This window comes from Gnatocerus cornutus, chromosome 4 (genome assembly GCF_029298725.1).
Source record: "Gnatocerus cornutus isolate USDA-ARS CGAHR chromosome 4, icGnaCorn1.1, whole genome shotgun sequence".
Taxonomy (NCBI): domain Eukaryota; kingdom Metazoa; phylum Arthropoda; class Insecta; order Coleoptera; family Tenebrionidae; genus Gnatocerus; species Gnatocerus cornutus.
Window position 1 is genome coordinate 17782454 of NC_142236.1, and position 11370 is coordinate 17793823.

Below are 11370 nucleotides of genomic sequence, written 5' to 3' on the forward strand. Positions count from 1 at the left end.
GGGACAAAAAGGTCATTAAATACCTTTGAGTTATACGTTATACGTTATACGAGCAGCTCGAGATCTATCAACTGGTCAGTTTTCTGATCGCCAGGTCAGTTTACGAGAAGCGATTAAAAAAAAAATCAAAAAAAATTGTCAATACAGTCGAAAAAAAATTGCGAAAAAACGGACTATCAAATCTGACAGCAAATTCTAAAAGAACAAAGCGCAAGAAAAACTATTCCGCAGACCGTTTCTTTCTATTTGTCGTAGATTTAAAGATATTGAGCATTAAAAATTTCGGAACTGAAAAGTCACTATCCGAAACTTTAATTAGTCATAACTCAGTTATTTGTTATCGTACGTAGATGCTGAGCCTAGAATTGGACTAAAGTTTTTAAAATTTTCAAAAAATTTTATTCAAGAAAACAACAAAATCGTGAAATTTAAGCAATTAAAAATGCGAATGTTTTCAGGCTTGCCTATCGTTGATCGTTATTTCTAAAATCGTCTTGCATAAATCCACGGTTGTGTAAAAAACATGGTGCGCATTTACAAATTAAGGTACCACACCTTTCACTTTCAAATTAGAAGTACTTAGTTAGATGCTTTCTTCTTTGTGCCACTTGCAATTAACACTTTCAACTTGACTAAAACTAATAAGGTTGATTTAAAAGCTATTTGATTTGAATTATTGTTCTTTTGTCAAACTTTGTGTCTATTTTTGCCTTTATTTTCTAAGCTTTATTGATTTTTTGCTCTATTTTTTCAGAGCAACCAGATCTCATACTCGGCTTTCAAATCGGATTGGACAAGTGCGCAAACATCAAAGCAGAAGAATCTTATAATATTTATTATGAACTCTCAAAAACCAGTCTCATTGTCATTTATGAATATATTTTTACTATCATTGGAGGCTTTTGTAACAGTGAGTACCTAAACTTAATTGTATTACAAAATTACTATTTTTATTAATTTTTTTTGCAGATTTTGCATAGTTCTGGCTCGTTCTTCGCTATTCTTAATCAAGTTAATGACTAAAATTAGTAAAATTAAATTACTTAAAGTGCAGCTAATTCACATTTTTAGTTGTAATTTGCACTTTCATTAAATCACAAGTAGAATTCTTTCGTAGCTTTTATTAGTTTGTTTGATCCGAATGTATGTATACATTGATGCTAAAAATTAAAGAATGTGGTTTTGAAAAAACACGTGTTTTGCACAATACTTTTGTACGACAATAATTGATCATAACTTTTCGAATTCGTTGCGGAGAGAAGACGTTTCTGACTAAATGGTAAAACTGAGGCCAGAAAAGTGTTTTCTATCTTTTGGTAAGTATATAATTTATTTTTTTTGTAGTAATCGATAGCTAAACTTGCATCTCTCTATCTGTCAAAGTTTCTTCAAAATTGTGGCTTTTCGACGGGAACCCGAAATTTTAATTACCAATGACTCAATTATTTGTGAACGTACGCGAACTTTGAGCACGAATTTAGATTCAGTCTGAAATTTTGGGTTAAATGAGCTCCAATATCGTAAATTTGATTCACAAATAAACTAGGTATTGACTGAAATGGGTTTTTAAAAGGTCTTATTAGAATAATTTAAAAAAAAAAATGTTTCAAGGCGATAGCTACATACAATGTCTTTGAGTTTTATGTTAATCAAAAGAAGAACTTGAAGTCTAACGTGTGGTTAAATTTCAGATCGATAGAATACGAGAAAGAAACAAAATACAAAAAATTATTTTTTTAGATTGAGTAATTTTATTTTTTGAAAAAAATTGCCTAAAGTTTAGAAATCTGAAAGCGGATTATAAGAAATACAATCGAGAGAAAAACGATGAAAAAGATCGCATTTTTCTATTTGCTTTACTTTTCGAAATATGAAGCAACGATATTCCGGACCTTTAGAACCCACAACTTTAATTGTCAATAACTCAGTTATTTGTTGATGTACAAGAATTTTTAGCATAAATTTGGATTCAGCCTAAAATTCTGCGTAAAACGAGCTACAATAACGTAAGTTTGATTCACATTCACATTCACATAAGTTACATATTGACCGAGGTAGGTTTTCAAAAAGTCTTTTTGGGATGCGTTTTAAAAAACTGTTTCAGGTCGAAAACAACGCTGAATGCCGTTTAAAACCTAAACCGAAACAGTTATGAAAAAGATAGATGTTGCGTTCAAAACGGGTGGCATTTTTCAGCACGACAGACAATATGAAATTAACGTTGGAAACAATTGAAAAATCGACCAAATTATCAGTTGCAAGACACTATTTATATAGAACGACAAAATAAAAAAAGATTGAACGACGTGAAATTTTATTTCCCAGTAAATTAAAAAAATCGGGCGGCAAGTTATATTTATCAAGACAATAAAATTTTTCTCCAAGCAATTAAGTGATTCCACCTGGTTGTTTAATAACTTCAACGACAGAATGGCAGACTAAAAAATTTTTTAACGACATAAATTTTAATTTCTTGACAGCCATACTAGAACAACCAAATAAAACCAGCAAACGAGCGAACGTAGGAGATAGAAAAAAGCTCAAAATCGGAGAAACAAACTTTCAAAATATCTTGCACGACAATTGAAAAAAAATTAGTTTGCCGTTTTTAATAGATTGCCCGACTGGTTATTTATTTACTTGTTGTGAGGTAAAGTTTGTTCGTTGCCGATTTTAGCCATTTTCTCAAAGAAAACATGTCGATCACATATTTTTTTGTTGCCAAAATAATTATTAATGTCTGACATTCACCTCTTCTCATCGTTCATACTCGGTCGTTCAGTTATTTAAATTTGATGTTGATTAACTTTTATTGCTTATTTTTTTTTTCATTTTTGATAATTTTTTTAAAAATATTTTTGGTAAAAGTAGAACATATTACACATTTCTGAATCAAGAAAATTAATATCTTCCAAATTATGAAAAAAAAAATATGGGTTTCAATTTAAAATAAGAAAGTTGAGTATCGCCCAAAAGAAACTAAGACATTTAGAAAAATTTTAAAATCATCAGTTTATAGTAATTAAAAAACCATTTAATTTGTTTTTTAAATTTTTGAAATCGGTTCATAAATAAAAATTCTACAACGCCTGCCGTTTTAAAAAAATCACCCTGTATATACCCCGTTCGAAACCCATTTTTCTCACTTTTTTTGTTGAGAGGGAGCTGTTTTATTATATTGTAATTTTCACATTTCTGAAATTAAAGGTTTTTTTTGTTTTTAATTGCATTCCCACATCGGATGCGTTAATAGCTTTATTACCAAAGCAAAGTTAAACATCACATTTTTTTATTCAATATAAAAATAACATTTAATAAAACTTAAAAAGCCTGGTCCTTTCCAGCTGTCAAGCTTTTCAGTTTAGTACAGTTGCGGCGGATGAAAAGTAAGACAAAATGACAAGTTCAATATTTTGTCAAAGAAAATTTATTGGATCAATTCTTGGTGTTGTTGACAAATTATCAAAATTACCAAACACCAAATTTGACAAAAAATGCTGACGCGCGTTTCGATAGCAATGCTATCATCATCAGAGCGATGATTAAACTGTCATCTCTCTGATGATGATAGCATTGCTATCGAAACGCGCGTCAGCATTTTTTGTCAAATTTGGTGTTTAGGGAATAAATTGTAATTTTGATAATTTGTCAATATTTTGTCTTTGTAAAACCACCTATAATTGAAGTTTTTGAAATGTCAGTTCGATTGTCATTGAGACAGGACGATTCAGTGTCGTAGAAGAAAAAACTTTAGTTCAAACTTCAAATATTTAATAAAATTAAATGTTGTTAACAAAAATTAATATTTTATTGCTGCATCACCGGAATTAATAACACTTTCAAGTCTCCGTGGCATCGACATAATAGCATGTTGAACGAAATGTTCAGGTATCATTTGCCAGCTGTCCGAAATGCTCTGGATCAATTTTTCGCGATTATTGGGCAAAATTTGTTCATTTATATTTTTGGTCATGATACCCCGAATGTTCTCAATAGGATTCAGGTCGAGACTCTTTGCCGGCTAAGGTAATGTTTGCGCCCTATTGTTCTGTAAAAAATTGCTGACAGGGCTCGGACTGCAGTTGAAAAGGGGTTTTTGCGAAGAAAATTACCTAATACCACGGACGAAGACGTGGTTGATATTTTGATATTTTTCTTCAACCAGTTCCTTGCTTCTTCGGATTGTTCCCGTCTCTCGAAACTAACGTTTTGCACGTAAAATCGTATTCTTATTGACACCAACTTTATTTGCAATAGTTTTTATGGCGAGTCCATCTATCAAACGAGCTAGAATCAGAGCTTTTTGCAATTCTGTGAGTTGGGGCATTTTAAAAATGTTTGGGACAACTCTGGTTTATTTTCTGTTGACAGTGACATTGTGATCCTTGATTAAAACCTAATTTACACCTTATAATTTTTTAAATTTTCAAATACAGGGTGAAAAGTCGATGTCTTAGTTTTCATCCGCCGCAACTGTACAAACATTTTATACAACTTGTTAGGTTTTCACCAGTCATTAGAATGAGTAATGTAATGAAAAATGTGGCTCCATTACAGCACCGAATTTGACATTCGCGTCTAAAAGTTGGAACGGAACCCCCGCGAATGTTGAGGGTTTACTGTAAGAGTAAAACAGTAAAATTTAATATTTGGAACATTCTAATTAGGAGTAGTAAAGTAGTACCGGTTTCACTCCACAAATCCCGATTTGTGGAGCGAAACCGCCACTACCTTATGTAAAATAATGTACAAGGGGTTATTTGTAGAACAAACACAATATATTTTATTATTGTATAAAACAGAAAATTTCTGTCAACTCACGAAACCCTTTTATTAATCAATAAACTTTGAGCGACCCGTCTCCTTTCATCAAAATGGTTTTCCGAACTAAATCCTTCGATGGGCTCTTTAAATCGTACGCCAGTCCCAATTTTGCGCACACTTTTATGAATAAAGTTGTAGGATTATAACCATAACACCCCAATTCAGGTGATTTATAGTCCCAAGGAAAAGTGTGATGGTAATTGTGATAACCTTCACCCAACGACCAAAAGTCAACCAACATATTGTCAGCGGGGTGAATGTCCCTAAAAAAGATTAATAAGTGATTAGTTATTGTGTTGGTACTACTGTGATACTTAACGGATGACAGTACTGCCAATATTATTTTGACATTTCCACTCACTTGTTGTAGGGTCTGTTTCCGAACCTGTGCCCAGCGCTGTTTATCAACCAAGCACAATTCAGACCGATAAAGTATCTTGCAATGCAGACCACAACGGACCAATAAAGTGTTTCGTTCCAACAGTAGTAAGGGATCATCGTTGGAAAAATGAAGCAGGAAAACAACATTACAGGAACATAATACCTAAAATTATATCCGGTACAGACAGAAATTTGAGATGTCAAAGGTGGTGCAGTGCTACCAATCGTATGAACGACTTACTTTTCAAGAAACACTACAAGTGGATCCTCCAAGATGTCGCTACAGTCAACCTGTCGGCCCTTTTTGAGTACTTCTGGGTGTTTTTTCATCATGAGCCAGCCGAAGTGAGAAAAAAAGACTCCTCGATTTATATTGTGGGGATCAGCGTCGGTTTCACTGAATTTGTGGTGAACTCTGTGGTTTCGGACCCAGTCATAGAGAGTGTTCTAAAAAAAAATTTTACAGTCGCAGACAAGAAATTTTGATACGAACCTGTCCGGACATGGCAAACAATATCAATAAAATAATCTTCAATGGCAATCTGGCTTTGTAGGCTTTGTGAGACCATAGTCGATGGGCTCCTGCTGTTACCCCTAAACCTGATGCCCAACCAAATACAAATGCTAAAAAGGTAAGAAAACGGTAAATTGAAAATGAGTGTTTTTTTAAAAGTTACCCCAACAGAATGTTTTCCATTGATAGATGTTGTAAAATGGAAACGGGAGAAAAAAATAGAAAGGAAACAAATTCCCCACAAGGAGTGGGACAACATTAGTCCACACTAGTGGAGTTTTGAAATATCCCCAAAGTGTTGTATAATTAGAGTAAATTTGTGGGTCTTGTTGGTTTTGAGTAATTTGTTCTGTCGGTTCTGGCGATAAAAAGCTATTTGGAGCCATTGTAGAACCTGAAAATTATACAAACAATTGCAGAAGCCTGCGGAATATTGAGTTGTTTAGTTAAAAGCAATTTGTTTTCTAATAGCTTGAGAACATGTCATTCTGTTGTTTGCTTGTGAAATTCAATTTTGATTGTACAAGTAGATAAAGGAATACGTTTGTTGGGTTCCCTATTTTTAGTCATCTGAAATCTGTATTAACCCTTTAACTGTAAACTTGATTGACGTTAGAATGACAGACTTCAATGAATCAGTTGACTCCTTGAACTTGTTGTGTAGAAACGGCTCAGCGTACTTTAGGGATTGACTAGAGGGTTGAAGACCACTGGTTGACGAGCGTTGAATGACAAGTGACACGGCGGTAGGACAATTGACACAGTGAAAAGCCAAGTGGAGTGTGTCAACGGCGTTTCTTTCGATTTCCCTCACTTGCTGGTTTCCATGAGCTCATCAGTGTGTCCTAAACTTAAACTGCCTTTGTGTGGTTTTTATTTGTCAGATTGACATTAGACGTCAGTTATAAAAATGTAGTAAACCAAAGCAAGGCGTGAGTTCTGGGACATCCTGAATACAGAGCGATTTTTAAATACATCAGAATATTTTAAGTGGAGGTAGGTCTCATTAAATTTAACAACTTTTTTATGTAACATTTCCTTCTAAGTTTTAGCTTTGAGTTCGTTTTCTTTCTTCGAGAATTTTTGTTCATTAATTCGTATATCAAACAGCTGCATATAGGCAACAAACAATACTATTTTTATTATTAACTAGAAGTAGATGAATTCATTAGTAGACCAGTCAGAGAGAAAATGAACTTTTCGGGTCAAACGCAACATAGATAATGATACATTTTCAAGCTAGTAGTAAAAAAGGTAAATATTTAAACCACGGGAGCTTTAAAAAGTTCTTAGTTCGGACTAAGAACACAAAAAATTAAATCATAAAAAATTTAGGTTATTTAAAAATAGCAAACACAAATTTAAAAGATGAGTAATATTATGAATAAACTTGGTAGACATTAAAATTTAATTTAAAAAAAAAAATATGAGGCAAGTATTTATTAGAGTGTGGAACCTTGTAGCTGTCGGAAAAGGAACCTGATTATGTAAAACATTTTCAATATAATTTGACTACAATAGTAGACAATGTTATAACGAGATGCGATAGGTTGTCACATAAAATTAATATTTATTTATGTACATACCAAAGTTTAAAATTAAATTTCGTTAATACCGGATTGTTCTTATTCTAAGAAAGATTTTAGAATTTTGTGTTATTGCGTCATTAGTAAAAAAAACTAATTTAAAATTGAAAATTTCAAATTTCCTGCTCAACATTTTGAAGGGCGTGCGACGCTGCATGTCTAAACTAATCTTTTTAACGCAAATATATATTTTCAAAACAATTTTATGGTTTGCGTTTTCCTTTCGTCCTATCCACGTGCAAGTAAAATTAAAAATTAAGTTTACTTTAGACAATGTCATGTTAACTCTTTAATTTTCAGTAACACCAAACTCGAAATTTAGAGTGGAAAATTTTAAATTTCACATTTTCATTCGATTTTTTTAATAACGCCGCAATATTATTGTGTCTTAAAAATGGTTGTTTAATTGTTGCCACATCAAGAAAAAAATCAACAGAAATAGACTAAATTTTAGGACTTAAATGAATTCGTAAAATTCCTATTTTTGGGAGCGAATCTAGTAATATTTTAACAATACCTAATAAAAAAATATGTTACATACCTAATTTTTTCTCGTATTTTTTTGTCTGTTACACCACTGATATTATCTTGAAGAACTTTAGAATCTGTAATAATTGTTTAACTCAAACTTACTTATGTAACGGATTTTCTTGTAGGGCTCAAAGAACGGCACCAAAAATTAGAATAATGGATTTATTAACGAATTTGCCAATGAATGATGTACACTCTTCAGTTATCCGGGTGGTACTGCCCGTTTCCCGTGTCCCGTCAGCAGTACCCTTTCCATTTCGGGCGCTCGTATGTTAGGGGCTCCGTTTAGGTTTGTCACCGTCGGCCACGCTACTACAATCTGCGCCCCTGCAGATTAAGGCTACCTAGAGACAAGCCATAATTAGAAATAAATACAATTTTAAATTGCCCCATAACCCAACGTTTAACCCCAAGTAACAATTTTGTTCAGTTAAAAGACCAAATTGTTTTATAAGGTCTTTATTAAAGTTTTCGTAATGAAATAACTCGTATTTTTTTATAAATATTTTTTATTAACATTCTTACAGCTTTTTTTCAGTGCAATTTTTTTAAAATTTTATAAATTGTTATAAAAACAGTTATAAGAAATTATAATAAAAGTGCACTATAAATCGTGTTCTTAAAACGTTTCTTATAAATACAGTTTATAAATAATATCTCCAAAACACTTTCTATAAAGTTGTTATATAATAGACATGTTATTGAATTAGACAACTACAATAAAACGTTTTTTTGTAGATATTTTCTGCAGTTTATTTCATCGCCATTTTTAATAATTGACACATAAACTATGTTGTAAGTTTATGTTCATTGAAGTATTCATAAATATCTCTGGATATATTCAAGTATGCAAAATTTCATGTGGAACAAAGTGAAACGAAGTGGTGCATTCCGCAAAAAAGTGAACATCGCGTTTAACCAAATGTATATGTATGTACCATATGTATGTTACCATATCCTTTATTTTCACCTTTCATTACATATAATTATTTATAAAACAAAATTGGATGACTTTTAGGACAAATAAAACATTTAAATTTAAAACTTTTTATTCTGAAACATACATAGATAACTTTAATTCATAAATGCAAACACAAATACTTATTTTAAACAAATATAAAAATATAAATAAATATAAAAATTAAACACACAAATCGTTATATATTTTATTCTGAATCGGCTTCAGTATCTTCAACCATGAAATCTCTCTCTTCAGGGTCAGTTTCCTGGCTTGCTGTGAGTTTGCCTTTGATTTTATAATCTAACTTATTTGGCCGATTTTTTTTGCTGGAAGTACGTTGCAATTTACTTTCATTCCTCTTTGTAGAATTACGAATTATGTTTTTAAAAAAAATTTCACAATCATCAAGTGTAAAATGTATGTCAGCAATTTTAATAATCTTAAAAAACAATAAAATGACATTTTTAAATGTTTTAAATGCAATTTTGTCCACGTTTGTTTTAGACCCTCCCGCCCATGAACATAAGGTGATAAATCTCCTTGTGAAAAATGTGTCAATTAGTTTTTATGCACTAGTAATCCCATTGGCTTTGCCATTTTCTCCACAAATAAATTTCATTTTCTGAGCAAATTCATCAATAGTGGTTTCATTTGCTTTTAAAGACGCCTCCAAATTCTCTAAATCAGCTAAGTTATCAATAGGCGCTTTAAATGGTATTGAATCTTCTGGCGTCGTTACATTTTGTTTACTATTTCGAATATCTTTTGCTAAAGAATCAATAGAAGTTTCTATTTTTGCTAAATGTTTCATAATGGGCCCGTTTAGCATATTTCAAATTAATAGAAAAAACTGTATGTTTCGATAGCAAATGGTGACCTAAAGACCTCCTGAAATTTTGAAAATCATTCATCAATTAGATCCGGAGTTATACGGCTGGGAATTTTGAAAGTTTTGAATATGTCGTGTGACGTCACACCACGGTTAATTTAGCGCGGGCAGTGGGCAATTCGCATGGTTCTGGGTGAACGAAAATCATAGCACCTAAACGGCTTATATTTAATTATGCAAAAAAAAAAATTATCTTGAAGTATAAGAACAAAAATAAATAAAAATACAAATACAATTTTTGAAGTTTCTCAATTTATTATCAAAAATTTTCAAAAAAACATTAAAAAATAGTTAATTTGTATACGGAATGGTTCAACGTGATTTTCTCAAAAACAACAAATGATCGGAATTTAAAATTTTGGGTATAAAAATAAGCCTACAAAACTAATCGAGTGAGAGTATGTATTCATATTTTAGGGATACACGCACAGTAGGGCGGCGATGGAGCGGAAAAATCTTTTTCCGAAAGTGACATTTTTGATAAGATGTTCTATGTATTTAACACTTTATGAGTTATAAAATGCCGGATAATAAATAATAATTTTTGGATTTTCTATGTCTAACATTGAGAAACTGTAAATCTGTCACTCAGGAATTTGTTTTTAAAATTATTTACCAAAATCTATTTTTTATTTTATATATTAGTATCCAATACATGTATACTTTGATTTATAAAATATTTTTACTTATTTCACCAAAAATTGAAAATGTCACTAACATCTTTATTAGCAGTCCTTCAAATTTTTTTCTTCCTTTTTTCTGTTATTTCTTCTTCTTCCATTTCAGTGTCACCGCGTTGCAACATTATTTCTATAGTCGGAATTTTGTAACTTTGGTTTAACCCCGCCCACATGGACAAATGACGATTTGAATTTGTCGAATCAAGGAATGGCTAGCCTCCTTTACCCAGCATATTAAAAAATTTGACAACTCCAGTGTCATACGTGTCAAGAAGATTTGAGTTTTGCGGGAATTCAATTAATCGTGAAACCTTCATCGATTTTGATCGTGTTTCGCGTCTTCTAATGTTTGGATATTTCTACCTCGGCTTCTCGCAAATATCAACGAACTATCAAAATGTTGCAGAGTAAATCAGACTTTCAGCTAAAATTCAATTGGCCCAAAAGGTAAGCGGAGTTAAACCAAAGTAATAAAATTCTGACTATAGTTCATTATCTGCTTCCTCATAAGAAGGCAAAAAGTTTCGTTTTATTTTGCAGGGCATCTGAAACCAGCCATCTGTAGGTTTAGAGGTAGCGAGATTGATTAATTTATCAACGTTTTTGTGAGGCCAATATAGCAAACCATATTGCTTCCAAAGATGTGGCACCACACTCAATTTTAGTTTATTTCCCCGTTCAACGGTTTCAACGATTTTGAACATTTTGTTTTCTAAAAATTTTTAAACATAGCCATGAAATATTCTAATGATTCACATAAAATCTTACCTATTTAAACTGCAAACTGCTGAATACTTAAAAATATTCACTATTTTTATAGGTAAAGTATCACAAAAGATCAGAACAAATTGAACATCAGTCTTCTGTTTTGAGGTTACAATTTTAAAATAACGACATGCTGCGCCGCGCTTATTTGTCCAGGAAAAAGGCACGTGCCATCGCCAACAACTGCCCGAGAGATTTCAATTTTATACTAAAGCACAAAGCAAAGAAGCAAATTTGAA

At 31.9% G+C, this 11370-nt stretch overlaps 1 pseudogene; it reads right to left on the minus strand.

Moving 5' to 3' along the window:
* Positions 1–9002: 9002 nt before the first annotated feature.
* LOC148176499 (uncharacterized) lies at positions 9003–11070 on the minus strand (annotated as a pseudogene).
* Between the last annotated feature and the right edge of the window lie 300 nt (positions 11071–11370).